The sequence below is a fragment of the Alosa pseudoharengus genome, unplaced genomic scaffold, assembly GCF_046254945.1.
Source record: "Alosa pseudoharengus isolate Yale_2024_CS ecotype anadromous, Long Island Sound unplaced genomic scaffold, YU_APseudo_1.1 YU_APseudo_1.1_scf_11, whole genome shotgun sequence".
NCBI lineage: Eukaryota > Metazoa > Chordata > Actinopteri > Clupeiformes > Clupeidae > Alosa > Alosa pseudoharengus.
Genome location: NW_027468576.1, coordinates 36,021,989 through 36,029,488, shown reverse-complemented (window position 1 = coordinate 36,029,488; position 7,500 = coordinate 36,021,989). Strand labels below are relative to the sequence as shown.

The 7,500-nt window shown below is 45.5% G+C and overlaps 1 protein-coding gene across 1 annotated transcript in view; it reads right to left on the bottom strand.

The window, feature by feature from the left end:
- pex5la (peroxisomal biogenesis factor 5-like a) overlaps positions 1–7,500 on the bottom strand; it is a 60,618-nt gene that overhangs the window by 52,942 nt on the left and 176 nt on the right. The gene's annotated exons all lie outside the window — the stretch shown is intronic.

Below are 7,500 nucleotides of genomic sequence, written 5' to 3'. Positions count from 1 at the left end.
CACACACACTCGAGCAGTGGTCGGATCATTATTCATCCTCTCAAATAACAACCAGAGGTAGCTACCACTTCTCTCTCTCTCTCTTTCTCTCTTTTTCTCCTATCCTCTCTTTCTTTCTATCTATCTCTCCATCTCTCTCTATATCTCTCTTTCTTTCCTTATCTTCATTCACCTATTCTCCTCCCCTCTCTTTCTTGAGGTGCGTCAGCATTCCATTAGCAAGCTGAGCCATTGACATTAGATAGCAAATTCGGACTGCGGCCTAAGAGGTGAAGCAACATCAAGGCACAGTGTGTGTGTGTGTGTGTGTGTGTGTGTGTGTGTGTATGTATATGCATGGTTTTGTGAGAGTGTGTGGCTATGTGTGTTTGTGTTCGTGTATATGGAGCTGATGCACGAGCAGGTCAGAGATGATTGTGTGTGTGTGTGTGTGTGTGTGTGTGTGTGTGTGTGTGTGTGTGTGTGTGTGTGTGTGTGTGTGTGTATGGTGTGTGTGTGTGTCAGAGATTATTGTGTGGGTAATTTAACATGGACTAGTGGATAGACATTTAAAAGATACACCTTATCAGAGGCTTGACAGGTTAGAGTTAGAGTGGAATAATGGCAACTTCAGAGTGGAGTAAGGATGGAGTAAGAGTGTAGTTAAGGTGGAGTAAAAGTATAGTTAGGGTGGAGGAAGGAGATAGTTAGGATAGTGGAAGGGGATAGTTAGGGTTAAGTAAGGGTTGAGTAAGGGAATAGTTAGGGGATAGTTCGGAGGATGGAGGGTGGAGTTAAGGGAAAGTTAGGGTGGAGTAAGGGGGTAGTTAGGGTGGAGGAAGGGTGGAGTTAAGAGATAGTTAGGGTGGAGTAAGGGGATAGTTAGGGTGGAGTAGGGGGATTGTTAGGGTGGAGTAAGGGGATAGTTAGGGTGTAGTATGGGGATAGTTAGGGTGGAGGAAGAGTGTAGTTGAGAGATAGTTAGGGTGGAGAGAGGGGATAGTTAGGGTGGAGTAAGGGGATAGTTAGGGTGGAGTAGGGGGATTGTTAGGGTGGAGAGAGGGGATAGTTAGGGTGGAGGAAGAGTGAAGTTAAGAGATAGCAAGGGTGGAGTAAGGGGATAGTTAGGGTGGAGGAAGAGTGAAGTTAAGAGATAGTTAGGGTGGAGGAAGGGGATAGTTAGGGTGGAGTAAGGGGATAGTTAGGGTGGAGTAGGGGGATTGTTAGGGTGGAGAGAGGGGATAGTTAGGGTGGAGGAAGAGTGAAGTTAAGAGATAGTAAGGGTGGAGTAAGGGGATAGTTAGGGTGGAGGAAGAGTGAAGTTAAGAGATAGTTAGGGTGGAGGAAGGGGATAGTTAGGGTGGAGTAGGGGGATTGTTAGGGTGGAGGAAGGGGATAGTTAGGGTGGAGGAAGAGTGAAGTTAAGAGATAGTTAGGGTGGAGGAAGGGGATAGTTAGGGTGGAGTAAGGGGATAGTTAGGGTGGAGTAGGGGGATTGTTAGGGTGGAGGAAGAGTGAAGTTAAGAGATAGTAAGGGTGGAGCAAGGGGATAGTTAGGGTGGAGTAAGAGGATAGTTAGGGTGGAGGAAGGGTGGAGTTAAGAGATAGTTAGGGTGGAGCAAGGGGATAGTTAGGGTGGAGTAAGGGGATAGTTAGGGTGGAGTAGGGGGATAGTTAGGGTGGAGTAAGGGGATAGTTAGGGTGGAGTAAGGGGATAGTTAGGGTGGAGTAAGGGGATAGTTAGGGTGGAGAGAGGGGATAGTTAGGGTGGAGTAGGGGGATTGTTAGGGTGGAGGAAGAGTGAAGTTAAGAGATAGTTAGGGTGGAGCAAGCGGATAGTTAGGGTGGAGCAAGGGGATAGTTAGGGTGGAGGAAGAGTGAAGTTGAGAGATAGTTAGGGTGGAGTAAGGGGATAGTTAGGGTGGAGAGAGGGGATAGTTAGGGTGGAGTAGGGGGATAGTTAGGGTGGAGAGAGGGGATAGTTAGGGTGGAGTAGGGGGATAGTTAGGGTGGAGAGAGGGGATAGTTAGGGTGGAGTAGGGGGATAGTTAGGGTGGAGTAGGGGGATTGTTAGGGTGGACAGAGGGGATAGTTAGGGTGGAGTAAGGGGATAGTTAGGGTGGAGTAGGGGGATTGTTAGGGTGGAGAGAGGGGATAGTTAGGGTGGAGTAAGGGGATAGTTAGGGTGGAGTAAGGGGATAGTTAGGGTGGAGTAGGGGGATAGTTAGGGTGGAGGAAGAGTGAAGTTGAGAAATAGTTAGGGTGGAGTAAGGGGATAGTTAGGGTGGAGTAGGGGGATTGTTAGGGTGGAGGAAGGGAATAGTTAGGGTGGAGTATGGGGATAGGTAGGGTGGAGGAAGGGTGAAGTTAAGAGATAGTAAGGGTGGAGCAAGGGGATAGTTAGGGTGGAGTAAGGGGATAGTAAGGGTGGAGGAAGGGTGGAGTTAAGAGATAGTTAGGGTGGAGCAAGGGGATAGTTAGGGTGGAGTAAGGGGATAGTTAGGGTGGAGTAGGGGGATAGTTAGGGTGGAGTAAGGGGATAGTTAGGGTGGAGTATGGGGATAGTTAGGGTGGAGTAAGGGGATAGTTAGGGTGGAGAGAGGGGATAGTTAGGGTGGAGTAGGGGGATTGTTAGGGTGGAGGAAGAGTGAAGTTAAGAGATAGTTAGGGTGGAGCAAGCGGATAGTTAGGGTGGAGCAAGGGGATAGTTAGGGTGGAGGAAGAGTGAAGTTGAGAGATAGTTAGGGTGGAGTAAGGGGATAGTTAGGGTGGAGAGAGGGGATAGTTAGGGTGGAGAGAGGGGATAGTTAGGGTGGAGTAGGGGGATAGTTAGGGTGGAGAGAGGGGATAGTTAGGGTGGAGTAGGGGGATAGTTAGGGTGGAGTAGGGGGATTGTTAGGGTGGACAGAGGGGATAGTTAGGGTGGAGTAAGGGGATAGTTAGGGTGGAGTAGGGGGATTGTTAGGGTGGAGAGAGGGGATAGTTAGGGTGGAGTAAGGGGATAGTTAGGGTGGAGTAAGGGGATAGTTAGGGTGGAGTAGGGGGATAGTTAGGGTGGAGGAAGAGTGAAGTTGAGAGATAGTTAGGGTGGAGTAAGGGGATAGTTAGGGTGGAGTAGGGGGATTGTTAGGGTGGAGGAAGGGAATAGTTAGGGTGGAGTATGGGGATAGTTAGGGTGGAGGAAGGGTGGCCTTATGGAATAAATTTGCTACTACTTGTTAATGAGACGAAGTCACATTAGGAGTATTTAAACAGATTGAAATCAGTGCTAAAGTATGCTCGAGTTTGCTCTTCATAGCAAACACTGCATCCCAAAAGGTTGGAATCAGTGCTAGAGTACGCTCTTCATAGCGAAAGTTGCTTTCTAAAGGGTTGGAATCAGTACTAAAGTACGCTCTTCATAGCAAACACTGCATCCTAAAAGGTTGAAATCAGTGCTAGAGTGTGCTCTTAATAGAAAACGCTGCTTCCTAAAAGGTTGAAATCAGTGCTAGAGTGTCCTCTTAATAGAAAACGCTGCTTCCTAAAAGGTTGAAATCAGGGCTAGAGTGTGCTCTTAATAGAAAACGCTGCTTCCTAAAAGGTTGAAATCAGTGCTAGAGTGTGCTCTTAATAGAAAACGCTGCTTCCTAAAAGGTTGAAATCAGGGCTAAATGATGCAGCTGTTGCCTCCAGGCAGGAGGCGCATGGACAACTGAGGACAGACAGGGCCTGGCAGGGAGCGTTCTTACGTAAGGGGTTGTGGAAGGCAGCTGCCTTGTCTGTGGCAGATCGCCTGTGATCATACAAAGCCATGGGCCCTGTTTGAAAGGACGGGTATTCTGCTAAACCAGTGGTCACCAACCTTTTTGAGCCCAAGATCCCTAACCTCGCCCTGAACAAAGGCAAGATCTACCTTGCGTCAAAAGAAAATCAAAGCTAAAATACTTCCAATTTAAGGCCTTTTATTTAGGCAAATGTATCAGGTCAAAAATATCACATCCTCCACCCCCTTATACAGGCGTCAATGAGATAACCACACTTTAACATAGTCTTTACTTACATGATTTTGGTTTTGATTTTCTAATTGGAGTAAGTGTTTGTGACAATACGTCATGATAAATTTGATGTTTGATCGCTGTTTTGGTATGAAGCATCTTTCACGTAATTAATGTGTACTCTAGAAAGTGAAAGTAACCTAAGCCTAGGCCTACAATGCACTCTGTGTCTGTGCACGTCCGCAATCGATTACATTCTTCAAATGGAGAACAAATTCCTGATCGCTAAACTTTTGTTTTTTATTTTCTGCCAGTTAGCAGTTGATATAAAAGCACATAATTTGACTTCAGCGGTGACAAGTCCTGTTGAGAGAGAGAGAGAGAGAGAGAGAGAGAGAGAGAGAGAGAGCGCACCTGCAAAGTGGTGCTGTGCGCGTTAGGGGTGTAAAGATTAACCGATCGGTTCGGTATCCGTTTTTAACCTGTAAGATACGGCTACATCGATACGTGAAGCCCCGTATCGGAATAAAACTGAAATGAACCGGTCGTTATATCGATTTACTTGTTACAAATCGGTTCACAACCTTTTCTGCTCGCTCAGACTCTCATTTACGTTCCAAACAGCGCGTTCATCAAAGTTGTCAAAGGACCTCATTACCTATACATCTACTGCAATTTAAGCACGTGACAACTCGCACTCGGTCGTTGTTTCAAAATCCAGCACGAAATTAAACACAGCAACGATAGTCTGTAGAGTAGCCTTCGTTTGATGAAGGGATTTCCTTAATGTTAAATAATAATTTGGCCCTTGCTGCTAAAACGATGCACAAATTATTAGCCAATTATTTTGTTCATATTCACCCAGACTTGTGGCATTATAAGTTTCTGCATATTAGGTCTACCGTTGGAACAAAATAAGCCCAGAGAGTTCATTGATATGTAGGCCTATTTTATTCTTGTAGCTACAGTATATGAGAAAAGGCCAAGAGTGTCTTAAGCACGGTTTTATTTTATTTCGGTATTGTCTCACCTCAACAAGGCTACAGCTCCTTGAAAACAATCAGATATAACTCTATAAAATCTATATCTATATAAATCTATAAAGTCTATAAAGTATTTTTATGTTGTATTTGGCTGCTGTGTTTGACTGAAATGTAGACTATTCTTTTTTCATTTCAATACAGTATATGATACAAACCTCAGTTTAGATAATAATATTCACACATTTTTTTTGTGCTTAATTGACAACCATGACCATGATAATTGATAATATAAAATGAATGTGCACCTTGAGAAAATGATAAAAAATCTTTCAGAATCCTTTCCATTCTTGAACTGCATCGAATTGCATCGAATCGCATCGAATTGTACTGAATTGTTTTTTATGAACATGTATCTTTTCTTGTATCGAATCGTGTCCATGTATCTAGATGCGAATCGTATCGTCTTTTACATGAGAGATTCACACCCCTAGTGCGCGTGTGTGTGTCTGCATGGGATTACGTTCGGTTCAAGTCAGAAGTTGGTTCGTCCGGTCCAGCATTCACGCTGCTCCATTATTAGATTAACGTTATCAGACAGCACTGTAAATGTATGCAGGAATTTCTCGCATTATGATGGCTAGGTCTTGAATAAATCATGCGCTATCCTATCCCACGCTGAAATGTAGGCTACGCCCTGTAAACGTTGGCGAACATGTGGGAATTTGGTGACTGTTTTTAATTGTCCTGTTATTATCGGGATCTACTAGGCAAGTCCTAAAGATCTACTGGTCGATCGCGATCGACGGGTTGGCGACCACTGTGCTAAACTTTCCCACTGACTGTATGGGGGGGGGGGGGTCATTGGGGTTCTGATTTGGCAGCAAGGTGAGGTGAGGTGGGGGGGGGGGCATGGACACACACACACACACACACACACACAGCGTAGTGTATTGCCTCTACTTTTCATTTATCCCAAAGTTCTATCACCCCTACATTCATCTTCATCCATCTCCTCAGAATGCTCTCCTGCTTCTTCATTCTCTGACCAAAATTCTGTTCTCTTCACAGCTCCACTTGTCCCTCGGGCGCCAGTGTTCTATTGCCCCTACGAAGCCTGCTGGCCTGGCGTGAGATCAGCAGAATCCCACAGGACTGGTGTGGAGGCAGCTTTGGCTGCCTTTAGTGCTGAGGTCCGCTGGCTACATCCATATGGATTCCTCATCATGGTGGAGCAGATTACAGAGACAAGCACTCACATCTATATGATTCTGAGGGGACTTAAACATCTACTGTATATGATTCTGATGGGGACTTAAACATCTTTATGAGTCTATGGGGACTTAAACATCTATATGACTCTATAGGGACTTAAATGTCTAAATGATTCTGATGTATGCTGACTTAAATATCTATATGAGCCTGATGTATGGGGACTTTAAGCCAGTCAGAAATGCACAGATAAAAACAGATGCCATATTTTAGACTGCAGGTCATTCTACACACTCACAGCAGCACATCATAAAGCATTAAGTCACATACACACACACACATACACACACAAACACGCACACGCACACACACACTCGCGCACACACACACACACACACACACACACACACACACACACACACTCACACACACTCACACCTATACACACGCACACACAGATGCAAACACACACATTATGGCATCTGCTGACAGTAGCAGCCAGATAGGAACAGACAGTTGGGACTCGGGGCAGAAGCGAAGCAAGTACTAGACTGTGTGTGTGTGTGTGTGTGTGTGTGTTGGCTGGTGCTGGGTTCTGATGTAAGTGTGTGTGTGTGTGTCTGTGTGTGTTGGCTGGTGCTGGGTTCTGATGTAAGTGTGTGTGTGTGTGGTCTAGCATCTGATTTTGAAGTGTCTGTGTTGTCCAGTTTTGGGGCCTGAGGTGTGTATGGCTGTGTGAAGTGTGTCTGATATATAGAGAGAGGAGTGAGAGTGTGTAACATCTCTAGGCTTGGGTGGTAGACTGGGGAAACTTTAAGTGTGCATTGAATAGAATTCTCGTCCCCTTGGAATTGTAAGGTTCTATCTGCATTCTGCTGATAGTTCTGAGATATTTTAGAATTCCATAGTTTAGATATAATGTCCAAAAAACTTCAAGAAACACCTCATCTCCCCTTATGAAGTTAGGAATAACAATATGTCAATAACGCAATTTTGACAAAAGTGGCAGATAGAAGCTTATAATTCTAAGGAGACGTTCTGCCCCGTGTGATGGGATTGTGTTGGGTAGAGTGTCGGGTGGTGTTGAGTAGAGGAGAGTTCTGCCCTGTGTGAGTTGGTGGTTGGGTGGTGTTGGGTAGAATTCTGCCCACAGTGGGTAGGGTGGTGTTGGGTGGAGTTGGATAGAGTTCTGCACTGTGTGGGCGCAAGGTGAGTAGGGTGGTGTTGGGTGGTGTTGGATGGAGTTCTACCCTGTGTGGAAGCAAAGGTGGGTAGGGTGGTGTTGAATAGAGTTCTGCCCTGTGTGGAAGCAAAGGTGGGTAGGGTGGTGTTGTGTGGTGTTGGATAGAGTT